This window comes from Eptesicus fuscus, chromosome 4 (assembly GCF_027574615.1).
Source record: "Eptesicus fuscus isolate TK198812 chromosome 4, DD_ASM_mEF_20220401, whole genome shotgun sequence".
Taxonomy (NCBI): Eukaryota; Metazoa; Chordata; class Mammalia; order Chiroptera; family Vespertilionidae; genus Eptesicus; species Eptesicus fuscus.
Window position 1 is genome coordinate 107,033,724 of NC_072476.1, and position 26,375 is coordinate 107,060,098.

Genomic DNA, 26,375 nt, shown 5'->3' on the forward strand with positions numbered 1-26,375 from the left:
CATATAAGTGAGATCATGTGATCGCTGTCCTTCTCCACTGGCTTGTAGTGCTTATTAGCATAATACTCTCCAGGTCCATCCATGCTGATGCAAAGGGTAAGAGCTCCTTCTTTTTTACAGCCACAGAGTATTCCATTTTGTACCGCAGTTTTTTTACCCACTCATCTACTGATGGGCTCTTGGGCTGTTTTATACGTGGTACGAAGTCAATGTTCTTTTTCTGCATATAAATATCCATTGTTTTGTAACATTTGTATCTGAACATTCAAACCTTACCCTTACTGAACATATTCTGTATTGCTTACTTGTCTCCTATCTCGGGTCACTATGTCTCCCACAGTTAATATGCACAAAACATTAATAACTTGTGTGCCTTTCCTTTCTACAGCAGCTCTGCAACCGGGGGATAAATTATGACGGTTTCTCCTTTTTCATAACTGAACATCCCCAAAAGTCAGCTGATACTTTAGAATTATGATATGAAAGACCACACACAAATATCATTATCATTATCAGGCTTGTTTAATGTTCTTCATCTCTAAAACTGGGATAATACTGCCACAATGAGGAGTTACGAGGATTAAATGAGATTAGGGATGTAAACGTGTCCAGGACAGCACTTGGAACACAGTAGGCACTCAATAAATACTAGTTCCTTTCTGCTCTTCCTCTCAGACCATAAATAAGATATTAAAGCTAATAAACCCAACACTAAGTATGTTCCATTTATTTCAGTTGTATAGTAACAGGTTGAGCTAGTTATCAAAATAACAGAAGAAAAGAAAGCAGCTAATGTGGCATATAAATGTATGAAGTATAAATTTAGGCAGAATCTGGTGGTGACTAATTACTATGTTTTATGGCTCTGATTCTCTTGAGTCTCGGTCTTCAAAAATAAATGCTAAAGTACAAGGCCAGTAGGTATCTGTCAAAACATTTTATGTTAAAGAACACATATTTTGAAACTTGAAGGGAGATCTGGTCTTGTAAAACTAAAACTGTTTTATAAAAAAGATTTGAAAATAGAAGAAGTATCTGCCTGGGCCTTTCTGGGAACACAACGAAAACACCCAGACGACAAGAAAAAAACACAGGTGGGTCGTTACTTTGCCCCAGGCACAAATGCTTTCTATCTCAAAATTCTGAATTCTTTCCAAATACAAGTTCTAAACTTTCTGGCATCTGCTGCATAAATGCATCACAGCATTTGGCAGAAGTCAAGGGAAGCATTAATTTTGCATGGAAATCACTTAAGAGATCTTGGTTGAATTTTTCCTCGAAAGACTACACAAGGAGCGTGAGCGGTGGAACAGTCTGAAACTGGCTGGCTCTCTTGGCAGAACACATCCAACAAGAACGACCTTCTTTTCAAAAATGCCCAAATACTAAGGTATTAAGGTTCCACAGAAATGGGGAAAATGTTTTAGCTGCTATATAAACCCACAATAATCTTTATAAGCATACATAATTCTCATGCACCCACAGAGTAATTGCAAATAAGAATGCATTTGCACTTAAGAGAAACAGATTTGGTACTAATGCTATAAACGTACAATTACTAAAATTAGGCCTTCTGAAATCTAGCATCAGAGTAGGGAATGAATGCTACAATAAATACCACTTGTACTCTTACATTTATAGTCAACTGATTTTCAACAAAGATACCAAAACAATTAATGGAAAACTGTGTGTGTGTGTGTGTGTGTGTGTGTGTGTGTGTGTGTGTGTGTTTCAAAAAACATGGCCAAGACAACTAGATATCCACATGCAAAAAAGGTGAATGTGGCCTTTACTTCACATCATACAAATATTACCTTAAAATGGACCATAGACACAGACGTAAAACTCTTAAAACATAACCTTGGATTAGGAAATGATTTCTTAGAGGCAGCATCAAAAGCACAAATGATTTAAAAAAAAAAAAGATAAGTTGGATATCGTCAAAATTAAAAATTTATCTGCTTCAAAAGATACTGCCATTAGACCCAGTAATACCACTTCTAGGAATATATCCCAAGAAAACAGAAACACCAATCGGAAAGGATATATGCACTCCTATGTTCATAGCAGCACAATTCACCATAGCTAAGATTTGGAAACAGCCTAAATGCCCATCAGCAGATGAGTGGATTAGAAAAATGTGGTACATCTACACAATGGAATACTACACTGCTATAAAAAAGAAGGAATTCTAGCTGAAACCGGTTTGGTTCAGTGGATAGAGCGTCAACCTGCGGACTGAAAGGTCCCGGGTTCGATTCCGGTCAAGGGCATGTACATTGGTTGTGGGAAATAACATACAAGCAATAAGCCACAGGGCCACAATTCAATACATATATATTAAATACTTTTTATAGATGAGCTATCTTGGTAGATACTTGGGGATACAAAGTTGTCTGTTCTCCAACACATTATCTAATGAAGGAGAAAAACTGGGGGGAAATGTCATCAGGTCAGGAGGCAGCACCCAGAGAAAAGAAAGGTAGCTCATCTGGAAAGGATTCCAGAGATGTGTTTATTTTGGGGAGAGTTGAGATTCTGCAGATGAATCCCAGAAATTGTATAGAAGATGTGGTGTGCCCCAAAGTCAGCCTGGACTGTGCTCCAGTAAAAGGGGTTGGCCCGTGGCTGCAGAGTATGGAACCAAGAAGAAATAAAGACAGTGTCACTGACACAAGTCCTGGACAAAGGAGAACGATGCTGTTATTAACATAAATGGAGAATCTGAGAAAATAGAAAATGAAATTGAAATTGGAAAGATCAAGTGCTTCTAACAGGGACTATTCCTGACCAACTGGAAGTGAACAGCAAGAGGTCATTGATAGAAATCAACTCTAGTGGAGAAGGCACTGAGAACAGGCCGAAGGATTCTATAATTCTCCAGCTGCCTTTCGATGTATACTTGATGGGGAGCAGGAAATTCACAATGAATCCACCTGGGGCATAAAGTAAGTAACTCACGAAATTACTCTTACCACACATATCAAGATAAGAAATCATATGTGAACTTGGCCTTAAAACGTGGAGAAAGGTGAAATGTGTCTATAATTACAAATGACTGTTTTAATTTACGTTAAGAAGTAATTACTACCTCCTGACAAGAGCAGGACAGAGCGCAGTGGGTGGAGGTGGGAAAGGAGGAGATGCAGGGGGAGGGGAAGAGATTAGGGCAGCCAGCACAGGAACAGGCAGGTATGACGAATCTTACAGAAATCTGCCTCCACCCACCCTTTACCGGGTGCTGCCAGGGCTCAGTAGTATTTCTGGACCAACTTCTGCCGGGATATTAGCAGGTGCAGGCAGGCTTTCCAACAAGCCACTGAAGGATGGAGCCATTATTCTTCAAGATTACCGCTTTATTCTTTTTTTTTTTATGCCTCTGAAATGCAATACATATATGAAACTTTCACTCAACCCAGCAAGTTTTACAGCAGCAGGCTCCACATCTGCAAAACAGATTCTAAAAGATAAAATGTTATGTGCCAAGAGTGATTCAGTGCAAATTTGAAAATGAGATAAATATTCTTCTTTTGAAAGAGAATGGTTTTTCCTGACCTAAAAGTTAAACAATGTTAATCAAGTCATAGAGTTGAGCAGTGAAGTCAACATTACTTGAGAAGTTTATACTAAAAATAGTGAACCTTTTCCATATCTCTAGCAAACTCATCCACAGCCGAGCTCTCGTACTTGCAGGATTATTTCCAGAAACCACAAATGCCAAGATGTCTTTGCTAATGAATTCTGAATACTGAACTAATAATCTGAATTAAAGCTAAGATTTGAACTAATAATGGTGATAGCTGACATGTATGTGCTCATAATGAAAACAGCACTATTCTAAGTACTCTATCACTTAATCCGCACAACTCTATGAAGAAAATACTATTATCTCTACTTTACAGAGGAAAACTCAAGCACAAAAGGGTGAAGTAACAAATGTCAATATACACATAAGTGGAATAATCAACTGCCGTGTCTACTGCCTACTCAAGATTCAGTCACCACATGGACCCATGAACACAGGTAAGGTCACAACAATTTTGGATGCCATACATATTGATGGTTTGAGTAATACTTTTACCAGAGAAAGAATACTGCAAAACTTCCATATTTATGAAACTAATGCAAAATAAAGCTGAATAGTATTTGTATTTTGCATCTTTTAGAGATAAGCAGTGACTCTGAAAATCTCGCTGTTATAAAATATATTTTGTTACAGACATGAAGTCCTCACTATTCAATAAAATAAATAACAATTTTTCTCTTCCAATGAAGATATCAATAAGAAAACACTTTGAAAAGGACACAGGATGAGGAATCCCATTATTATAACCACCTGTCTTCTGTTCCCATCCTTCACTTCCCTGTACTTCCAGACCTATCACACGTGTTCACAAGCAGGCAGTTCCCCCTGGATAAGCCCTGTTAGACACTCTTTAAAAATACGTTGAGGGGGTAGATTTTCTGTGTGGAGGGGAGGAGAAAGAAGATGTAGACAGATCAGCAGCAGCTGATGCACCAAGTTCAAAGAGGGAAATAAATAAGGTGAATCCAGGAAAAGTTTTAAACTCACCACACACAGTTTAAAACATTGCACAGGGGCTGTGAACTAGGATCAGCAGGGCAGGGGAACCAAGCAGCATTCTGCCACCAGGAACAGGGTGGCTGAGAAAAGGCGCCGTTGGGGACCACATCAGAGAAGTGTCACACACCAGGGCAGCCCATGCTGAAAACAGGCTGAAACTCAGCAACTCTCCAATGCTCTCTGGCCCCACAGCCTTTACGTGAGATCTGGAATTGAGAATCTAGTGAAATTTGAGAAGACAGAACTGGCTTATGACTGGCCTATGACTTAAAAGGGGATAAGCCATCTAATATTGAACAGCCAGTTAGTGCAAAAGAATTTCTTGCCATTTAGCACACCTAACACTTATCAGAGCTCATGGCCTTAGACTCTCTGCCACCCGACTCTAGATCCATGGGTGGTTTTTGTGGGGAGGTCTGTGCTTTGCCTATGAGAGTTCATATGTATACCTTTTGAAGAAAATGTCTGTAACTTCCCCTCCATCATCAACGAGATCCAAGAAGGTTAAGAACATGGCTCTAGGTCAGTGATGGCGAACCTATGACATGCGTGTCAGCACTGACACGCGTAGCCATTTCTGATGACCCGTGACCGCTGAGGCGGCCGCATGCCGAGGATGAAACATTTGCTGCTCCTGAGGATGAAACATTTGCGAAATAATGTTTTTTCCTCAAAATGACACACTACCCGAGTTATGCTCAGTTTTTTGGCAAACTTTGACACACCAAGCTCAAAAGGTTGCCCATCACTGCTCTAGGTCATCCAAATCTTACCCCTGGCCCAAGTAGGGTCTTCAGAGAGCTGGCTGCAGATTTAGACTGCATTGCATGGTCCCCTCTGAGAACGATTTTTCTTGAATTACATGTTTTGGTTCTGCCCTTGACTTACATTAAAGGGTGCAACAAAAAAATAGTAACAGGAGTAGAGTCCAGAAAAATAAATAAGGGTGAGGACAATGAAGTCAGATTTGCCTGTTTAAACCCTCTCTCCCCTCTTTCCATGACCGTGGACAGGTCAGCCTCTCACAGCCTGTTTCCTCCTCTGAAATAATTACTTCACAGAGTTATTTTAAGGACTTGATTACGAAAATATACATAAAGCACTTAGCACAGTGCCTTGTGTACAGTAAATACCCAATTATTGTAAATTTACTGCTGTGTTTATTGTAAGGATACTGTCTACGTCAACCAGTGCAATCTATATGAGGCCCCTGGGAAACTTTCATCTTTTATGCTCTTTTGACAGGAAAACCTCTATGTTTTCATCTTGAGGACTCTGGGACTCTCAACTGACCAGTCTCCATCTTTGCTCTGGTTATTTGCAAATTTCAAACTGAATCTACAACCTAACTTTACCCACTGTGTAGCAAAACCAGCTCCTAATAATTTCCTGTGAACTAACCTTATCCCTTCACCCTTACTTCCTCATGGTCTTGGATGCTTTTTTCTTTTTTATAATGTGTGTTACTATTATTACTTTGAGCTTCTTTGAATTATTTGTTTACTGATATAAGATGCATAAAACTAAATAGGTGAATTAACAAACAAACAGAAAAAATAAATAGTGCTATTTTTGAATTGTTGGTAATTTGAGTGGGGTTTTTTTAAGTTATTTTCCTAATTCATGGGTATATTAGCTACAGAGCCAGGAGAAAATTTAATTCTTTTTACTTCCCAAAGCAGAACCTGCCCTAGACCAATTTAGACCCTCAAAGAAAAACTGAGTCAAGAGTCATCAGCCAAAGAGCCAAACAAATCACCAGGGTGATGATGAGAATTTAATGTGAAGAGCGATGAAGTCATGGGGAGTGTGGCAGCAGGCTAGTCCTCTGAGGTGAGTGCTTCTATATTCTGAAAGTTAGAACTTTTTTCAGTGATGGACATTTCAGAAAGAAAATATAAATTCACAGTCACGAGCTTAATTGTATCAATTCCTAGGAAAACCAAAGCAGAAGTTTCCAGTCTTTAACTGTGCTGGACCCACAGCTCTGGCCGGTGATACCCAGGCTGACTTAAAGGTCTCCTTACTTCCTGACCCAGATGAATGGAAATGAGCCACAGCCCCACAGCCAGGGTGTGCTAAGCAGATGCGACACCACAGGGGCTGAGCTGTTGGCCAAAGACAAAGCGGGGGAACCAGAATGTAAGCAAAGAAGCTTTCCCTGGCTGCTTGGCAATAAGGCCTCTAAATAAACTACATTCATCTGACTCACATGTGGTGAGTGGGAAATTAAAAACAGGGCAGCGAGGAAAGTAAATGAATTCATTAAAGAGGTAATAAACTTACAAAGCAGTTTCACTAGGACATATGTTGCTATCAGGATTATTTGAGTTTCTAGAGATATCGTCATATCCATACCTTTACAAAGTTATATACTAACTACCTTGGGCATACAACAGATAAGATAAGAACTCTTGAGAAGCAAATATTTTTCCAAGAAGAAAAGCACGGCCCCTAAAGAATCAGTGAGATAAAATAAAATCCAATAATTTTAAGTATATTATCTTAAAACCCCAGGACAACAAATTAAAATGGATTGTTAAGGAAATACAAAAGGGAAGAAACTATGAAGACAAAGCAGAGCTGACCTTCTACAGAAGAATGAACTATGAGATGCTGGGGGGCTTGTTTGTGAGGCTGCTGTCTACCGCGACACTTCCACTGCGGTGCCCAGGCCCTTGAACGCTCCATGTTCACAGCAATGAAACATACACGCCAATACACTGAGGTTCAAATATTCCTTTCAGACTACAATCAAATCTCTGGGTGTTCCTTTTCTTTGTTCTTCCAGTCATGAATATATTTTAAAATTTCCTTCCTTTCTTCTCTCCCTTCCTCCTTCCTCCTTCCATTCAATCAACATGGATTTGCGGCTCTAGTGACAGGCGGAGCACTGCTCTAGGTGCTAGAAACACAGAGGGAACACATCGGACAAGCACCCGTGCCCTGGGGCTCATTCGTTAGTTCTTCCAGGAAATGAAACCCCAGGTAGATGAAACCGCAGAAAGTGACTCTGTGGGTAATAGGGGACTACTGTATTTTAATTTGTTGTTTACTGGTCAGTTTTCCTAGACTGTTCGCTCACAAAAGCCCACGCTTGGCACAGTGCTTTTCTATAGTATAAATGCTCAGAATCTATTTGTGTTATCACTAAACAAATGAAGAGGAAATCCTTAACATTCTTCATCAAAACACTGAGCACACAGATTAAAAAATGGATGTAGGTAAAAGGACAACAAAAACAATAAAAAAAATTATTTGAAAGAAGGTAATTCAATTCAACAGACACTTGGGAGTAGCCAACAGCTATGGAAATCAGCTGCCTTGTCCCTGATTCACAAATTTTGCAGAAATATCATTCAGAATAATTTGCTGAGACAGCAACAACTGACCAGAAAGTAAACTGATGTTTGAAGCTTTTCTCCCTAAAGAAACATGTTCTAAGACCAACATGCACACAAGTTAGACACTGTTGCATAACAAACTATTCCCAAACCCAGGGCTTAAAACAATGAGAATTCCTCACTCTTAATTCTACAGGTCAACTGGCAATTCCATTTTGTGGCATTTTGTGCTTTCTCATGATTTTGTAGTAGTCTGACAGGTCAGCCAAGACTGGCTGGCTTATTGGGAATGGCCTCCCTTGTATACATTGTGGTTGGCTGGCTCTTGGATGCAGTGACAGGTGTGATGGGGACTCAGCCAGCAGGTCAGCCCAGGCTAATTCTCATGGCAGCTAGACAGGATTCCATGCGCAGAAACGCATAAGACCTCTTGAGGCTTAGCCTCATTTTTGATCCACCATCACCTCTGCCATATCTATTAGCCAAAGCAAGTGACAAGGCCAGTCCAGATTCCAAAAGTAAGTAAATAAACTCCACCTCTGAAGAGTCACATTGCAAGAAGCACAGATATATAGAGAGAAAAATCAAGGTCCTTTTTACCGTCAGTTGCCCATACACTATTTGGCCCTATACATGCACCTACTGTGAGTACCGTTCAGTATATGATATTCATAATGACGATTCTGATTCAGCAAGGAGTTAAATAACACTTAGTATGTTATAGGCAGAGATGCGTATTGTAAAAAGCTTTCCATGATAAGAACGCAGATTAAAAGATTTCCACTACCCAGCTCAATTTATTGTGTTGCCACTCCCACTGATTTCAGAGATCAGTGTTTCACTCCAGAGCATTCTGTTTGTTCACTGTGAGTGCTGTCAACAGGCTTGAAAAGTAATAGGACAGCCCATTATATCACTGGTGAAAGATTCAATGAAAATAAACAAGGGCTAAGCCCAAGTCACATCTTTTTAATATACATAAAATCCTGTATTTATAGAATTCAGGAAAAGGACCAGGCCATGGACTCACTTCCTAAACACCTGCCACAAACAGATCAAATTCTCAAAAAACACTGATGGAATCCCTCACTGTACCCTTGTAGAATAGGAGCCAGGTGAGTGGGTGGGTAGGGCTAAATGAGACGTTCTTATGGCAAATACACATAAGCCTGGCACCTACTGGAAAAAAATTAGATTAAAATGGAAAAATACTTTCATACCTGCAAACTGATATTAGTATTTTTCAGCAACCACAGAGACTATGCTGGGCTTGAATAGGTAAATAGAAACCAGACCAAATTACAGATAAGCTTAAAAGCATGCAGGTCTTCAAATCCAAGTGATATTACGGGTGCACTTGATCCTGAGACTATGTGGCCTAGTTTTGCTGGATGACCCTCTAATTTCTGAAAAGTGCTACAGGATCCTCCTGACAACGACCTCTCCTAACTCCAGTACGGGAACTCTTAGCATTTCCGATGTGGATTTGAGAGACAAAGATAGAACACTGAGACCTGCCAAGGCTGAAAAGGATATCACTTTCAAAGGTTAAAAAAAAATCCCCCCTCTTTTTTTCTGATGACTACCCAATTACACAAGCCAGACGTGATAACTGGGAGCCATGAAAAGTCTTCTATAGGCATGGACAAAACAGCCTGTTCAAACTCAGTGAAGAAAAAAACATGAAACACTCAGCAATACATGCATCTTTGGGGGACCAATATGGAAGCTAATCTAGCATGAAAAAAACCTCAGAACCTAATTATATTATTAGAGCTTCTTATCAGGGCCTAGTCTGTGATAGCTAAACAGGGTAGCTTTCCTTTTTTTGTTTCACATAAGAGCATCAAGTTATACAAGTTATTCTTAAAATTCTGTAGGCAGAACACAACTCTGTAAAGTGAAACCCATTCCTCCTCTGAGTGCTATTATAAAATCTAACATGTGTATCCATAGATAAGCATGCTCCCGAGACAAGGGATTCAGGTTGTATTTTTGTGTACCATAATAAAAGCTGTGGTGTGGTGTCCATGTGTATGATGATACTCCTTTTTCAACTGCCCAGTTAATGTAGATGCCAAGCATCTCTTGTCAATATCCAGCAATGGCAATGTTTTAATCCTTTGTTTACTTACGACTCAAAAATAATGTTTTGATTTTATATCCAGAGGAGAAACCTAAGACATGACTTCAAGAATGGAGTACTCATTTGGCCTGGGGGTTTTGTTTTTTGTATTGTTGTGTGTGTGTGTGTGTGTGTGTGTGTGTGTGTGTTTAAATATGTTTTTATTGATTTCAGAGAGGAAGGGAGAAGGGAGAGAGAGATACTAGGGATCGAACCTGCAACCTGGGCATGTACCCTTGACCGGAATCAAACCCAGGACCCTTCAGTCCGCAGGCCAACACTCTATCCACTGAGCCAAAGCAGGTAGGGCCGGCCTGTGGGTTTTTGTAGTATCTTAGTTGTTGAAGGTATCTGCCACTGCTTATTACTACAGAGGCAGTGAAAAGCAGCTGTTCCAGGAATAGTCACTGTGCACTACTATTATGTGCTTTTGGAGACCCCAGGTTCTGTCATCACTTCCAAAAAGAGTCAGAGAAGCCTCAGAGTGATGCTCCTACAAAGGTCTTTTTCCCAGAATTCTTATACAATCAGTTTCACAACCTCTCTCACTCCTTACACATGTTGGAGTTTTATATGATAACAGTTTTAGGATGATTCTGACAGTTCTCATCCCAGGTGAACTACAAAGCAGATCTCTATACTAACGGAATCGTCAGTACACCTGCCAACTTCAAAAAACATTCCCTTTGTCTCTCACTCTCAACCCAATTTAAACCAGGCAAAACTGGACTAACCTGTATAATAAGAAAATACTTGTGATTATTAATCCACTGGTCATTCAAACAGTCAGGTGCCCAAAGTCACACAGCTCACAAGGCCTTAAGAGTTTCCATTAGTGAGCGAATCAGCATGATAAAAGAATACCAATTGTTTGTGTGCAGAAATGGCATGTTCCTAAGACCGAGAAAAAGTGCAAAGTTTATTTTAAGTTCCTTTAAACCAGTGATGGCGAACCTATGACACGCGTGTCAGCACTGACACACGTAGCCATTCCTGATGACACGCGGCCGCTGAGGTGGCTGCATGCCGAGGATGAAACATTTGCTGCTCCTAGGATGAAACATTTGCTGCTCCTGAGGATGAAACATTTGCAAAATAATGTTTTTTTCCTCAAAGTGACACACTACCCGAGTTATGCTCAGTTTTCTGGTGAAGTTTGACACACCAAGCTCAAAAGGTTGCCCATCACTGCTTTAAACATTACTTCTATTATAACTGCTATCTAAATACTTAGTTGTCCTGTGAAGAAACAATATTCCAAGCAAAGATAAATACAATCAAGTTCATTGTATTTATCTCAATTTGGGGATTAAAGGAAAGAAACATTTATCTCAAATTTTCAAAAACAAAGAAAGAGATAGACTCAGATATACTACTACCATGCCTAATTAAAGCATGAAGTGATGAGAAGCTATTGTTTACAACTCGAGGAAAATAAAACCTTAATAACACACTGCTATAAATATTTAATGATATAGAACTTAATTACATAATTTCATTAATATAAAGGATCAGTGGCATTAAACTATTATTTATTTCTATTTCAATGCATCATTTTAAAATTCAGAAAGTACAGGGGGGCAGGTGCAGGGTGGAGGGGTGTGGGGAAAAAAGGGACATCTGTAATAGTTTCAACAATAAAGATAAATTTAAAATAATAATAATAAATAAAGGAAAATTCAAAAACTAAGAAAAAGTAGATTAGTGGCTGCCATGGCTGTGGGAAGGGGAAAATGGGAGTGACTGCTAATGGGTACAGGGTTTCATTTGAAGGCAATAAAAATGTTCCAAAAATTAGCTATCTGCACCATTCTGTGAATATACTAAAAGCCAATGAATTACATGTACATTAAAAGGGTAAATTTTACTTTTTTCTTTCCCAGCCAGCTTGGCAGCTGCTCTTGGTTGGGAGCCACCCAAAGCAGAAAGATGGTGGCCGCAAAAAAGATGACAAAGTCACTGGAGTCGACCAACTCTAGGCGCCAACTTGTTATGACAAGTGGACAGTACAAGCTGGGGTGCAAGCAGACTCTGAAAATAATCAGACAAGGCAAACCAAAACCGCTCACCCTCGCCAACAACCAGCCCGCCGCGGGGAGACCTGAGCAGAGCACTAGGCCATGTCGGCCAAGACTGGCGCCTACCACTACAGTGGCAATCAGACCGCACTGGGCACAGCGAGTGGAAAATACTACAGTGTGTGCATGGCTACCACTGGCCCAGGTGATCCTGGTTCATCAGAGGCACGCCAGAACAGACTGAGAAGTAAATCATGCAAAAGTGTTCTTTAATACAACTGGCCAGAGCTTGTTTAAAACAAGGGGAGAGAGGTAAATTTCATAGTATGTGAATTATAGCTCAATAAAGTTGTTGTAAAAAGAGGTAATGCTAGTCCTAGTCGGCTTGGCTCAGTGGACAGAGCGTTGGCCTGTGGATTGAAGGGTCCCGGGTTCGATTCCGGTCAAGGGCACATGCCCGGATTGCTGGCTCGATCCCCATTAGGGGGCCTGCAGGAGGCAGCAGATCAATGATTCTCTCTCATCATTGATGTTTCTCTCTCTTCATCTCTAATATCAATAAAAATATATTTTTAAAAAGGGTAATGCTCACCATTTGTCCACCATCCAGAACTGAAAAGTCAGTGCCGACATGTACACATAAGGAACTGGTGGACATTGAAATTGGGTCTCAAAAGAACTGTCGGTCCAGAAAGAAACTCACTACGGTCTGATTCATTTGCCCGTCAGCATAACTATTATTGCTCGTCTCACATTCGGTTCTTATAAATATATTTCTAGTTAACACATGATCTCACTCATCTAGGGGAAATGATGAACAACATAGACTGATGAACAAGAACAGACCCAGAAACAAGGAGGCATCGATCGGACTGTTGGGCCTCAGAGGGAGGGTAGGGGAGGGTGGGGGTAGAGGGGAGAGATCAACCAAAGGACTTGTGTGCATGCATACGAGCCTAACCAATGGTTAAGGACAACAGGGGGGTGGGGGCATCTGTGGGGAGGGGTGTGGGATGGGAATGGGGGGATGAGGACAAATATGTGACACCTTAATCAATAAAGAAATTTTAAAAATAAAAGGGTAATGCTAAACATTTTATTTCCTAGGTACATTTCTAAATGGAAAATAATTATTCATCCCAGGGTAATGTGCTGAGCACATTCACATCTCTTATCTGTGGAGGCTTTGTCTACCACCTTGTAGGGAATTACCTCCCTGAATGGTTACTCTAGTGCCCTAAATATCTACAGGCTTCTAACAACTTCTAATAAGCTGTATCCATAGGCTTCTGACAACTCTAAAACACAGAAATTACACTAAACATTGAAGAGTTTGCTATACTGACAGAACCATGTTTTTTAAAAAAGATTTAAATTCCAGTGAGCTACATAATATAAAGACACCTGTTTTCCTGAGAATTAACAGCTGTAAATACAGACAACATAAGTAATTTCACACATCAAGCTGATGTGTAATAAAATAAATCTACTCAAGGTTCTTCTTTCAACAAGATAAGACTCGAACGATAAATGACCACAGCTCATCTTGTTAAGATCAAAAGGGAATGACTTCTGCAGCAAAATATGCCCACCAGCCAAGCTATTTCACCAGCTCGGTTACCAACGACACAAGCAGCCTTGCACCAAGCAGCAAAGCGAGGAAAGGTGGGATTTTTAAAAGGCCTGATTTGTCAAATTTGTAAAATGCTTTGTAACTTTTATCTAGACTTCAGAGTTTTATGTATCCAGCTGAGTATCTCTGAATTGTGCTGACAAGCAAGTCGATAAACTTTTCCTTAATTTGTAAGCTGTCTGCACACACTTCAAATCCACCAAAACTATAGCAGTGGGACATCACGAAAGAGCAAGGTCTGTAAAATCAGCTTCTGTGCCACTATATAAAATGTCATATGAAGTGGTTCATTCTTATGGTGTATTTAAATTTTAACTACATGAGTTACTGCAAATGTCTATGCATAAAAACATGAGCTCCATTTAAGTTGCCTTTGAAATAAAACAAACACTATTAGAAAAATGTCAACATCAGTGGAAAAAAATCTTTTCTAAAAGCATAATTTAGAAATACTAGTACTCCAAAAAACAAGGTAAAAGTTCCCCCACTCCCCGTAACTAATAGTATAAACAGACACCCTCGTGCTTTTTTATATCATACATTTTATCGTGCCGTACCAAATAGTGGCATCACAATTTTTTAGCAAGAGAGAAAAAGGAAAGAGCTAAGCTTCCTCAGGTATTAACATGCCCACATGATGGTCAATGAGGAAAATGAGCCTCACAGTTATTAGGTATCTTGTAGGTTTTAAACCTAAGTCTTCTAATTTTTCTAGAGTGTCATTTTAAAGAACAAAGAAAAATTTCCACTTGACTACAGAAAATTTGAAAATGCATTTGGTGTCACCTACTCATATACTAGTACAGTCCCTAAGACCACAGTGCATCTTGGGTGCCCATGCAAGGGGTACCTAGAGTGCTTGCCCTGTCCTGTTTCCTTCAAATGACCCTCTTTTCCTTCCACGGTTTCCTTCAGCCTCAATTCTCCAAATCCATGAGTTCGTTTTTCCTTTCCCACACTAGCACATTCACTTTATATATGTAAATAGCAAATGCACTTGGAACTTCAGATGCTATCTTTATGTTACATTGACTGAGAGAACTTTGCTAGTTTACTACTAAGAAAATATGTCATAATATAGACGATAACAAAAAGAATTCTACCCACCAGAGGATTGAGCTTTGCCAATACAATGAGACCTGCTTTATAAAAATAACCCTCAAAATGACATGGCCTGTTGCCAAGACCCTCCTACAGCAGATCCTGTCCTTGTTGGGAACAAAACAAGCTTTAGCACCATGCCAACATAACAGCTGCCAAAAATGAATTCTTCTTGAACCATCCATCTCTCCATTGCCCCACCAAGGTAGTCAACTTTATCTGTTGTGACTATGTATCTAATACAAATATTTTATACAATTTTAATTAAACAGTTGTTTTATACAGTGTATGCCATCTCTGTGATATCGACTAGTTAGAAAGCATTTCTTTCTTCTTTTTTTTTTTTTAGAACTTTTATTATGGAAAATTTCAAACATAAACAAAAATAGAACAACAGAATGAACCCCCATGCACCCATTACTCAGATTCAGTAATCATCAACTCAGGATCAATACCATTTAGGAAGCCTTTATTTCCAAAAGAATTCAAAAATATGAATTCTGAGGTTCACCAAAATAATCTATCTCTTAGTTTTCTAGATCAGTTAATTCTATGTTTCTAGTACTTTGAGAGAGGCTACAGGGGATATAAGAAGTGCAAAATGTCTTGGCCTTCATGGCGCTTAAGTAATATTTAAAGAGATATTATTAACAGAGTTGAAAATAATTAAAAATTATTTGAAAATATATATTTCAAAATAAATTCCAGGAGGAGATCTAAATTAGATGTTCACACAATGCAAACCTAAATAACTCATTTATTATTTTATAGTCAACTCTTGTGTATGGATTAGTCATGAAAAATAGGTTTATTTAATAAGATATTTAGAATTACTTGGAACCGGAATAAAATTCTTATTGAAAGATGCCTAACATCTGATACTGTGTAGTCACCAAAGGCTCACCACCGACTCTCCCAGAACTGAAACTTCTCTTATCACTGAGACCACAGCACCCCCTACTTTTTGACAAAGTGCATCCCCAGAACAAGGCAATGACTTTCAGCTCCTACACAAAAAGGAGATGAGGAAAAGAAGAAAAAAGGAAGGGTCTTACAACTGTTCAACCTTTCTTGTGAGACAATTAAATGGGTTAGGTTGTTTAGAAGAGTGCATCTGGCGCATAGCAAGCATTCAATAACATCGGCCACTACCCTCACACAAAAAACAGTGTTTTACAAAAGTCCTCGTCTCCATAAACTGTCTGGGAAGAACAGCTAGCCCGTATTTGGTGAGCTCAGGGTCAGGGCCCTGCCAATGCTCTTCACGTACCACAGGCGTTCATTACAGCAGCAACTTGGGTGGTCATTACCTCAGTGATTTTGTTAAGCTCATTTTTAAAAATGAACTTCATAAAGGTCATGCACTATGTTTGCTGTGTTGAAATATCAGCTTACTTCTTTTCATGCTGGCTGATCATACATGTCATTCTATAATACAAGTATCCCCAGATAAGAGTCAATGAAAGTAAGCTGATCTTTCTTTCAGAAGTTACTCAAGTTGTGTCTAAAGATAAAATTTCAATGATTCACTTCTAATCCATAACTCCATTTCAAAAAGAAAGTAAAAATATTAAATCCAGTGAAACCCCTCATTATATGAACTCCTGAACACTGATTTGGATATGCAACAACTGGACGTTGGCTCCCATCCTCTACAACAGGTTCGCCCCAGTCCTTGCATCTACCTTCCAGTAACAGGCTGTGTTTACCAGCACCCCGCGTTTCCACAATGCAATATCTGTGGCTCCTTTTGCAGTGGTGTGGTATCAGAAAATGACACCCAACATCCAACATAATGGAATTTACTTTGACTCTCGTATTTAGTCACTATCATCTGGAAATGGGCTCCACTGTTCCTGCACTCCAAGAATTCCCAGCCCACTCTTCCTATAGTCCTCCAATTGCTACTATAATTTCCCACAATCCTAGGGCATCTGCCTGGGAAAAGGAAAATTACCAGGAATTAAAAAGAGATATTACATCTAACCTAAATTATAAGATGAAATAAAGAATCATTAAAAAGAGTACTCTATTAAAAAACATGGAGTAAAGTATTGGGTATTTCACCCAACACTGGTAAATTTGCTTAACATCAAGAATATGTAGCTGTGAATCAAGACCATATGGTGTATGTTTATTACAATTCAAATATATAAACTAAAGATTTCAGTTACCAGTGCTAGAACAACCAAGTAATTATTTTAAAATTTTTTTCCAGAATCAGTAAACTAACTAGTTTTTGCAAATTTTTCATGTCCAAAACAGGTAACTAAGGACATCCCACTGGGATGCTCCACCCAGTCCTCTGACCTGTCATCTTACCTAATAATAAACAAACATGTAAATTGACTGTACCTCCGCTACGCCACCAGCCAATCAGGAGTGATATGCAAATTAACCCAACAAAGATGGCGGTTAATTGGCATGCACAGGCGCCAAGTGATGGGGGCGGGATGCTTGTGTCGTTGCCATGGCAACAACACAGGCGTTCTGCCCCACCCATGGTCTCTCAGGGCCTCTGGGCAGCGTGGGAAGGCAGGGCTGGAGCAGAAAGAGGCGGCTCCGGGGCCTGAGTGGAAAGGGGCTGGGCAGGAGTAGAAAAGCGGTGCCGGCAGCCAGGGAAAGGAAAGCCCATTTTAGCACGAACCTTCGTGCATCGGGCTTCTAGTCCTATAATAAAAGCCTAAGTGGCCGGAACGACCAGTCACTATGATGTGCCCTAACCATCAGGGGGCAGACGCTCAATGCAGGAGCTGCCCCCTGGTGGTCAGTACACTTACATAGGGGGAGCGCCACTCAACCAGAAGCCGGGCTCACAGCTGGCAAGCGCAGCGACAGTGGTGGGAGCCTTTCCCGCCTCCATGGCAGTGCTAAGAAGCAGCGAATCGAGCAGTAAGGAGCAGCGAGCAGGCAGGCATAAGGAGCGAGGGGTCCCAGACTGCGAGAGGGCACAGGCTGGGCTGAGGGCCCCCCACCTCCAGTGCATGAATTTCATGCACCGGGCCTCTAGTATAGTATAAGATACAAACAGGATGGCAGTAACTACCACAGAAATGGCCACATCATATAATCAAAGAATAAGCAACAAAAAATAAATTCTTTGGAAACTGAGACTCTTTTTATATTTCCAAATATTTTTCTGCATCTAAATATAGGTGGGCACTGCTGATAAACATACTTTAAAAAAGAAAAAAAAATCCAAAATGTGAAACAAGTTGCAAACATAAAATATTCAACACATTATTTATAATAGATAAATATAGGTAACAAAAAGGCTTTGTAAATTATGGTACTTAAAACTGAATACTATTGTGCCACAACTATGGTAATAAAAAGTACATCACAGCATGAAAACAATATTGGTATAAGGTTATACAGCTTTTGGTATAAGGTTGAGAAAAAACTAAGATTTTGTGTCGTCTATAATTATAGCTATATTCAAGTGCATTTAAAAATACTTAAAGGTATTTCCTCTCCTCTAAACATTGATAGTTATATGACAGCAATGGATGATAATGGGTGAGGGTCTGCTCCTCATACCTGCCTCGGATTTCTGTAATGCTGTTATACAACTTTGTAATTATAAAACATGTATTTTTTTAAAAAAAAGAAAGAAGGAGATAAAAAGGGCACTAGAAAAATGGCATGAACTTATAACTTCATAACTTTGAGATTCCTTTATCAGCTTGAGCATTTGAGAACTTGATCTCATATAGTGCTCATACTTTCAGAATGATAAAATGGAGATAAGATACAATTAGTTCAATGCTTATAGTTTAATAATAATTGGTAATTATTAATATACATGTTTAAGGGTTCTATGAAAAAAGATTACCTCATATCGCTACATTATACTAATTCTTTTTTGACCCGGGTTGGGCTTTACCTGTCAAGTCCTATAAATGTTCCCAATGCATCCATTGCCTGCAATTCCAGCAGCTGCCATTGAGTGGTGCCTGCTAATGGGAGCTATGGCCCAGGTAAAAAGAAGAGGTAAAGCACACAACACAATTCTTCTTTTTCATATATTTTTATTTATTTTATTTATTTTTATTGAATGTATTGGGGTGACATTAGTTAATAAAATTATACAGGTTTCAGGTATACAATTCTACATCATCTGTATATTACTTTGTGTGTTTACCACCCCCAGTCAAGTCTCCTTCCATCACCCTCTTTCACTTCTTCCACCCCCTTCCCTCTGGCAATCACCATACTATTGTCTGTGTCCATGAGTCTTTCATTTTTTCTTTGCTTAATCCCTTCACCCTTCTCACCCAGCTCCCAACGCCCTCCCCTCTGACTGTGTCAGTCTGTACAATTCTAGAAACAAAATACTATCCTATATAATAAAAGGCTAATATGCAAATTGTCCCCATAGGCAGGAATTCGACTGACTGAGAGTTAGACGTGCACTGACCACCGGGGGTGGAGCGGAACATGGTGGGCATTGGCAATGCGACGCTGGCAGCGGGCAGCAGTGGAGGTGCTGCCAGCCCTGATGGGCCCTGATGAGAGTGGGACCACGGCGGGATGGTGGAGCCAGTGAATGGGCAGTGCCAGGCCAAGGCGGATGAGAGCAGGGGCCCTGATCACCCTGCTATTCTGTCCCAGATCAGCCCTGATCACCAGCCAGGCCTAGGGACCCTATCTGTGCACAAATTTTGTGCACCGGGCCTCTAGTTTTTCAATAATCATCATAATAAAATGTAGATATCTATTCACTATAAGATAGGGTTGGCTCTATAAGAAATATAACACATATTTAACCTTTGTTTACTTTTCCAATTAAGTACTTATAAGCATCTGTAACTGATATCCTAGAATATAACAGCCTAGAGTTTGTTCTGTTCACTCCTTCTGCTTATTCTTGCCTCTCTATGACTTCCGGGGTCTGGAGCTTGGTATAATATCTTACTGGTGCCTGGAACGATTCTCCTTTAACTATTTTCCTAGAAGACTTCTACTGATCGTTCAACCCCAAACCCAAATAGTATTTCCTTTGTGAAACTTCCCCTGAACACCCAAGCGACACTTTCCTCCAGACCCACCAAAGACCTGGAGGCAGGTGGACCTAGGTATAGCGCTTTCGCCCTCCACAGCACAGCAGACCAGGACATACACACATATTTTATGGGCTGGCAATGCTGGCCTATGACCAGGAGTAAATCAGCCTGTAAAGCTAGCCTGTGCTTCACAGGCCAAGGTCTGGCAGAGTCAGGCTCACAACTTTCCACAATAACTCAAGCAGACACGTGACTTAGTAGCTGTCATGGGTGGCGCTGGCCAAATAAGAACAATCTGAGTGGTATATGAAAAGGGAGCAGTGCACGGAACCAGTGGCAAAGTTGGCATTCTTGTAGCGTATAAAAAGTTGGCAACAAATTCATTAACCTAATAAATCAAAGCTATGGAAGGCTGTTGTTAAAGCAGCATGTCCACAGCCCCTCTGAGAGAGAGACAAAGCTTTCAGCAGCACCAACGACAACAGTAACAGCAGATAACTCATGGAGTGCTACTGTGAGACAGACGCCATCCCAAGCACTTCAGGGATATAAATTCATCCAATGCTCACACAACCCCAACGAGAAAGAAAATAACCTGCCAAGGGTCACACAGAGAAAACAGCAGAGCCCGGATTCAACCCTGCTATCTGGCTCCAGAGTCCATGCTGAGAACTAGTGCATTTTACTGCCTTATAACTGAAATACAGCATGGAATGTTCTCAAAGCCTGGAGAAGAGACCCATGGTGAACTTGTGACCACATGCTATACTCAGAAAAGGGAGCGACTTTCACATAGCAGGAAATACATTATATTAAGACCCAACACATGCACACACCCGCTCACCCTTCCTCCCACCCTGTATCCCACCCTCATACACTGAAGCAGAAATTTCAGAAAACAGTACTACCTGTGACACAGTCTGACAATTTCTACTCTATTTTATTTTGTAAGAAATGCTGGTCATGACCAAAAAAGGTTTTCCCAAAACCACTGCACTAACCCCAGGATCAGCTTTACTATGCAACCATCTATTCTGAAGGAAGATGTAGTAAACAGGATACAGGTGGTTCTGGGCCTAAAAAAGCTAAAGCTGCCTGGCTGGTGAGAGTCAGTGGATGAGCACTGACCTATGAACCAGGAGGTCATAGTTTGATTCCCAGTCAGGGCACATGCCTGGGTTGTGGGCTCAATACCCAGTAGGGGGCGTGCAGGAGGCAGCCAATCAATGATTCTCTCTCATCATTGATGTTTCTATCTCTCTCCCTCTCCCTTCCTCTCTGAAATCAATAAAAATATTTATTTTTTTAAAAAATAAGGAAGCGCCGAAACCGGTTTGGCTCAGTGGATAGAGCGTCGTTCTGCGGACTGAAAGGTCCCAGGTTCGATTCCGGTTAAGGGCATGTACATTGGTTGCGGGCACATCCCCAGTGGGGGGTGTGCGGGAGGCAGCTGGTCAATGTTTCTCTCTCATTGATGTTTCTAGCTCTCTATCCCTCTCCTCTCCCTTCCTCTCTGTAAAAAATCAATAAAATATATTAAAAAAAAAAATAAAAAATAAGGAAGCTAAAGCTAGGGAGGTAATGTGATCTAATGGAGCCAGATCCCCACTCAACCCCTAAAAAGATGCATGACTAGGAAGTCACTACCTTCTTGGAGCCACTTCTGTGAAAATTAAGTGAGACAGAGTTTACAAAGCTCTTGGCCCATTCTTTATAATAAAAAGGTAATAGGCAAATTGTCCCCTCAATCAGAAATTCAACAAGAGTTCAACCAGGGGGCAGGACCGGCCCGCCAACAGCCCAGGATCCTTCCCCGCCGCCAGACTGCCCAATCGCCCCGATCAGGGCTGGCCAGCCGGACCCCACCTGTGCACAAATTCATGCACCAGGCTCTAGTAACATATACTATAAAGAAAGAGATTTTTCTTCCCCCGAAACCAACCCTTGGAGTTGACTCTGTCGGTTTAAAGTAGTTTTCATAAAAGCAGTTTGGGGTTAATTCAAAATGGGAAAGGATCTAGAAATTGATACTCTGACTTACTGAAGACTAACGCAACATTTTATCTGGAACAAACTGTCTCTTTCCCAGGTGAGCCTGAGCTAACTCCCACACTGAAAAGGACCGATGGGAAAACTCTGCTTTTCCATTTGGGATCCGTGCCTCTTAGCAAACAGGACTTCGTGTTCCTCTGAAGAAACCACCCAGAAGGAGCCCCGCTCCCCGCCGCAATCCCCTTGCTGTAAGACATGGGGTGATGGGTGTCCAAGGGTCCCACAAAACTGGGAAACATCCTGGAGAGTGAGGACCATTTCTGTGCAATCAGCTCAAAGCACAGAGCCTAAGGCAGGGCCTGACCCACAACAACTGACACAGAATGAATGGTTGCTGAGCCTAAGTGAAGAAACCTCTGGATGCAAATTGATGTCCTGTTTCACTTCTGGCTCCTTTTCTGCCTCTTATTCCTGCATCCCCACAGGTGACAGTCCGCCCAGTAAACATTTTTACCCTGCCCATTGCTTTAACCTCCTTCAAAATCAGGGTCTACTTATTGTTGGCTTACTTCTCTGTCGTTTTAGAGTTGTTCTTCACATAGATAAATGGTTATTTCTTGGAAGGCCAGAATTTAAAGTAGTCTAAGACTTTTATTTTACAGATAAGAACATTGGTCTAGAAAAGGGCAAGTGCTGCCTAAGTGCTAACGGGTAGTAGATGGCAGGTGATAAGCTGATTTGTGGTCCAAGCTTTGCACTACAGTAACAGCAAACGTGGCCTTGTATATTTTAAATGCATTTGGTTGAAGGAAAAAAATCACCAGAATAAATGGAAGTAAATTTGTACCAAGCACCAGTTGTGGGCTAAGCACTGTGCTTATCACATTTAAACCTTACAAACAAATCTACAAAGTTGTACAAATAATTATCTTGTAATTTCTCTGGGTAGCATGAAAAAATAGAGAGCTGTGAAGATATTCCAGCGGTTTCTCTGTCAGTGCCTATAGACTACTAGCCTTGCTAGATAATACTAATTGGAGACGCCAAATATGAGCTGCTGAAAATGCTGTTACATATTTTAAAGAAATCTAGTAAATAGAGAACTTTTAATTGCATGCCACCAGTAGAATGAAGGTATTATGTTATGACAAAGGGATCCTTTAAAGGCTGGTAACAAGATGACAATTTGATAAGATGTATCAATAGCTATAAAAATGTCTATGCACCTAAGGAACTTTTGTCTATGTGTACCATGTGCATGGATGTTTACCATAATCGGGATTAAAACACATTTTAAAATATTTATTACCTCAGTTACATTAATAAACTCATTATATGTTAGCACATTTTTTTAAATACATTTTATTGATTTTTTTATAGAGAGGAAGGGAGAGGGATAGAGTTAGAAACATCGATCAGCTGCCTCCTGCACCCGCCCCCCCCCCCACTGGAGATGTGCCTGCAACCAAGGTACATGCCCCTGACCAGAATCGAACCTGGGACCCTTCAGTCCGCAGGCCGATGCTATATCCACTGAGCCAACCCGGTTAGGGCATGTTAGCACATTTTTATGAAAAAAATATATATATATATGTCTCATGAAACAATATTTTCCAAAGCAAACAAACTAAGTAATAATAAATGTGGCACTGGTCTACATTTTTGCAAATCACTTTGAAGTGTGGCTTAGGTCCAGCCGGTACGGCTCAGTGGTTGAGTGTCGACCTATGAACCGGGAGGTCACAGTTCAGTTCCTGGTCAGGGTATATTCCCGGGTTGCAGGCTTGAACCCCAGTGGGGGGCATGCAGGAGGCAGACAATCAATGATTCTCTCTCATCACTTAGGTTTCTATCTCTCTCACCCTGTCCCTTCCTCTTGGATATCAATAAGAATATATTTTTTAAAAATTAAAAATAAAAGCATTATAATCATCAGCCTATTTAGTTCATATAAGTAAAACTGCCTCAGTAAGATACAGAATGCTAACTACCACATAGTCACGTGATATAAAACAAAGGCTGCCCTGCCTCTTCAGTTATTCTGTATGAAGATGTAGCACCAAATTTTTGTTGGCAAGAATGTCATCCATGAGCCTTATTTCCTCCATGAAGACACAGCTATCTATATATATAAAATCCTAATATGCAAATAGACTGAACGGCAGAACAACCGAACAACCTCTGGTGGTCACTAGGACGTGCGCTGACCACCAGAGGGAGTGCGCAGAACATGGTGGGCATCGGCCGCAGCTTGATGGTGGAGCAGGTGAGAGGGGCGGCAGACCAAGGCGGGGCGCCAGTTGCTGTCATCGGGACGAGCCTCTGGTGGTTACTGAAAATTCTTTGCTCCCGTGCACTGCGGTCCTGCCCATCGCTCACACCTGCTGCTGGTGCCAGCCCTGCTCACACCCGCTGCCGGCGCCCAGCGCCAGCCCTGATTGCTTGGCATCATCAGCGGGTGTGAGTGGCAGCTGCCAAGCCCAATCACCCTTGAAGGCTGCTCCACCTCCCCCTGCTCCTGAGGGGCAATCTGGGCAGCAGCCGCCACTCTCACCTGCTACTGGCACCGGCCCCAATCGCTCCGCGCCATCAGTGGGTACGAATGGGGCCAGCACTGTCAGCGCATGGGAGTGGTGGCGGTGCTGGCGGGAGCGGGGCTGCCAGCAGAGAGGGGACTGGGGTGCGGGGCAGGAGGGGCCAGCAGGGGTGCGTAGGATGGGCCGAGACCCGCCCCAAGGCCCACCGCAGCCTCAAAGCCCACAGTTTCTTTCAAGGTGCACGAATTCATGCACTGGGCCCCTAGTTGACTGATATTACAAGACTTAAGCGACTATATGATATGTGGCTGAACAAGTCTATGCTAGTTGTATTTGTTGATAGCTTAGCACAGCTTTCCAAAAATGCCATTTGTTTTATTTTAATTAACAGAACCTAGTCCATTAAGAAAACATGCATCAAAGGAGAGCCTGTAATTACTAACTAGAGATGTCTCTATTTTATAGTCTACTTGATTTTACTACTATAATGACAACAGAAAAATGTTATCAAGAGAAGATAACTTTTCACTCAGAGCACATTTTTAAAAGCAGCAACGAAGCTAACACTTTCATGAAGAGAAATTTTAAAAGTATTATCACATGAAAGGATAGTTTATAAGACAGGAATAGTTTTACAAAGTCATGTAAACTTACAAGATTTAGAAAGAGGCAATGGAAAAGGGCAACCCATTATTCACACTTCCCTCAAAGTGCCTGTTAACCTGCCACCCTGACTTCCCCAACTCTATCAATACGAAACTGAAAAGATGAGGGGACAATTCTTCCCAAAGTTGGGAGTGGACTCAACAGGCTTATACAGCAGAATTGAAAAGAAAGGATTCAGAAACAGAACACATATAAATTTGCCATGTAGGCACAAAAGGTAGAAAAGAAATGGAAAGGATAATTTTAAAAAGAAAAATCACTTAGTGTAACCATCTTTCAGAAAAACAGAGTCAAACCAAAGAAACATTTTGATTTTAATTATACGTTTCAAGAATTACAAGATCCACAATATGGCGATACCCTTTATTCCCATTTCTGCAACTAAGTTCATCAGTTTTCACCGAACAATATTCTCCTCCACGTACGACTCCTCCATAAATGGCCCGCAGGGCCAGCACACACCACAGAGGACGGGGGCGTTAGTCACACACACAGACTCACTTAGTCACGCATGAGTGGACTGGCTGTGCTGATGCTACCTCGCCTGACCTAGAAATCCCCAGAAGAATTCAAACTGCCCCCTATCAAATCCTCAGCGGATTAGGGATGCCAGGACACTAGTATACCCTTCAACGTTTGGAGACATCCACATTCTCCTTCAAAAATACATATAAATAAATATTTTTTAAAATGAATTGCTGTAACATTTAAGAGATGTACTCATGATATGAACAATGTTTTTATATGGATTTCAAGATAAACAAAGAAAATACTAAATAGCATCCTGTACAGTTTATAGTCCATATGTAGGAATTATTGTTCAGCACTGATGTTTATATAGGCAAAATAAATTACTGATTAACAACTGCAAAAAGTGTATAAATAAAGTAAAACATAAAAAAATTGGACTTTATCAAACCTTCCCCCAATGTTTTTGAAAGTGTAAACATCTTGCCTTTGTTATATATGGCAATATACAGGGAGTCCCCAAAAAATGTATACACACTTTAACAACTGATATCTCAATTTTGAAAATGAAATGTATTTTAATAAACACTGCCTTTATAATTACTCAAAGTATGTATATATATTTGTTGCACCCTATATTACATACAAACAACATTTTGCATTAAAATTACATAAAATTCACACCAAGATTTTAGTGTGACATTAAATTTTCTTACAATTCCTAGATATATGAGGTAAAGTTTTATACTTATGGCTACTCTTATGCAAACACATGATAAAAATGTATCTAAGTAAGATGAAAGTATTAAGAAAATTATAAATCAAACAAAGGCTGTTCAAGCATAACAGGAATTTGAAAATTAAAATGTACAAAAAATTAAAATGTGCCGTACTTATTTG

The 26,375-nt window shown here is 40.5% G+C and overlaps 1 protein-coding gene and 1 pseudogene across 2 annotated transcripts in view; one reads left to right on the forward strand and one right to left on the reverse strand.

Moving 5' to 3' along the window:
- Nucleotides 1-26,375, reverse strand: part of WDR70 (WD repeat domain 70) — a 173,354-nt gene that overhangs the window by 81,235 nt on the left and 65,744 nt on the right. The window lies entirely within an intron of this gene.
- LOC103298812 (60S ribosomal protein L30-like) lies at nucleotides 11,984-12,323 on the forward strand (annotated as a pseudogene).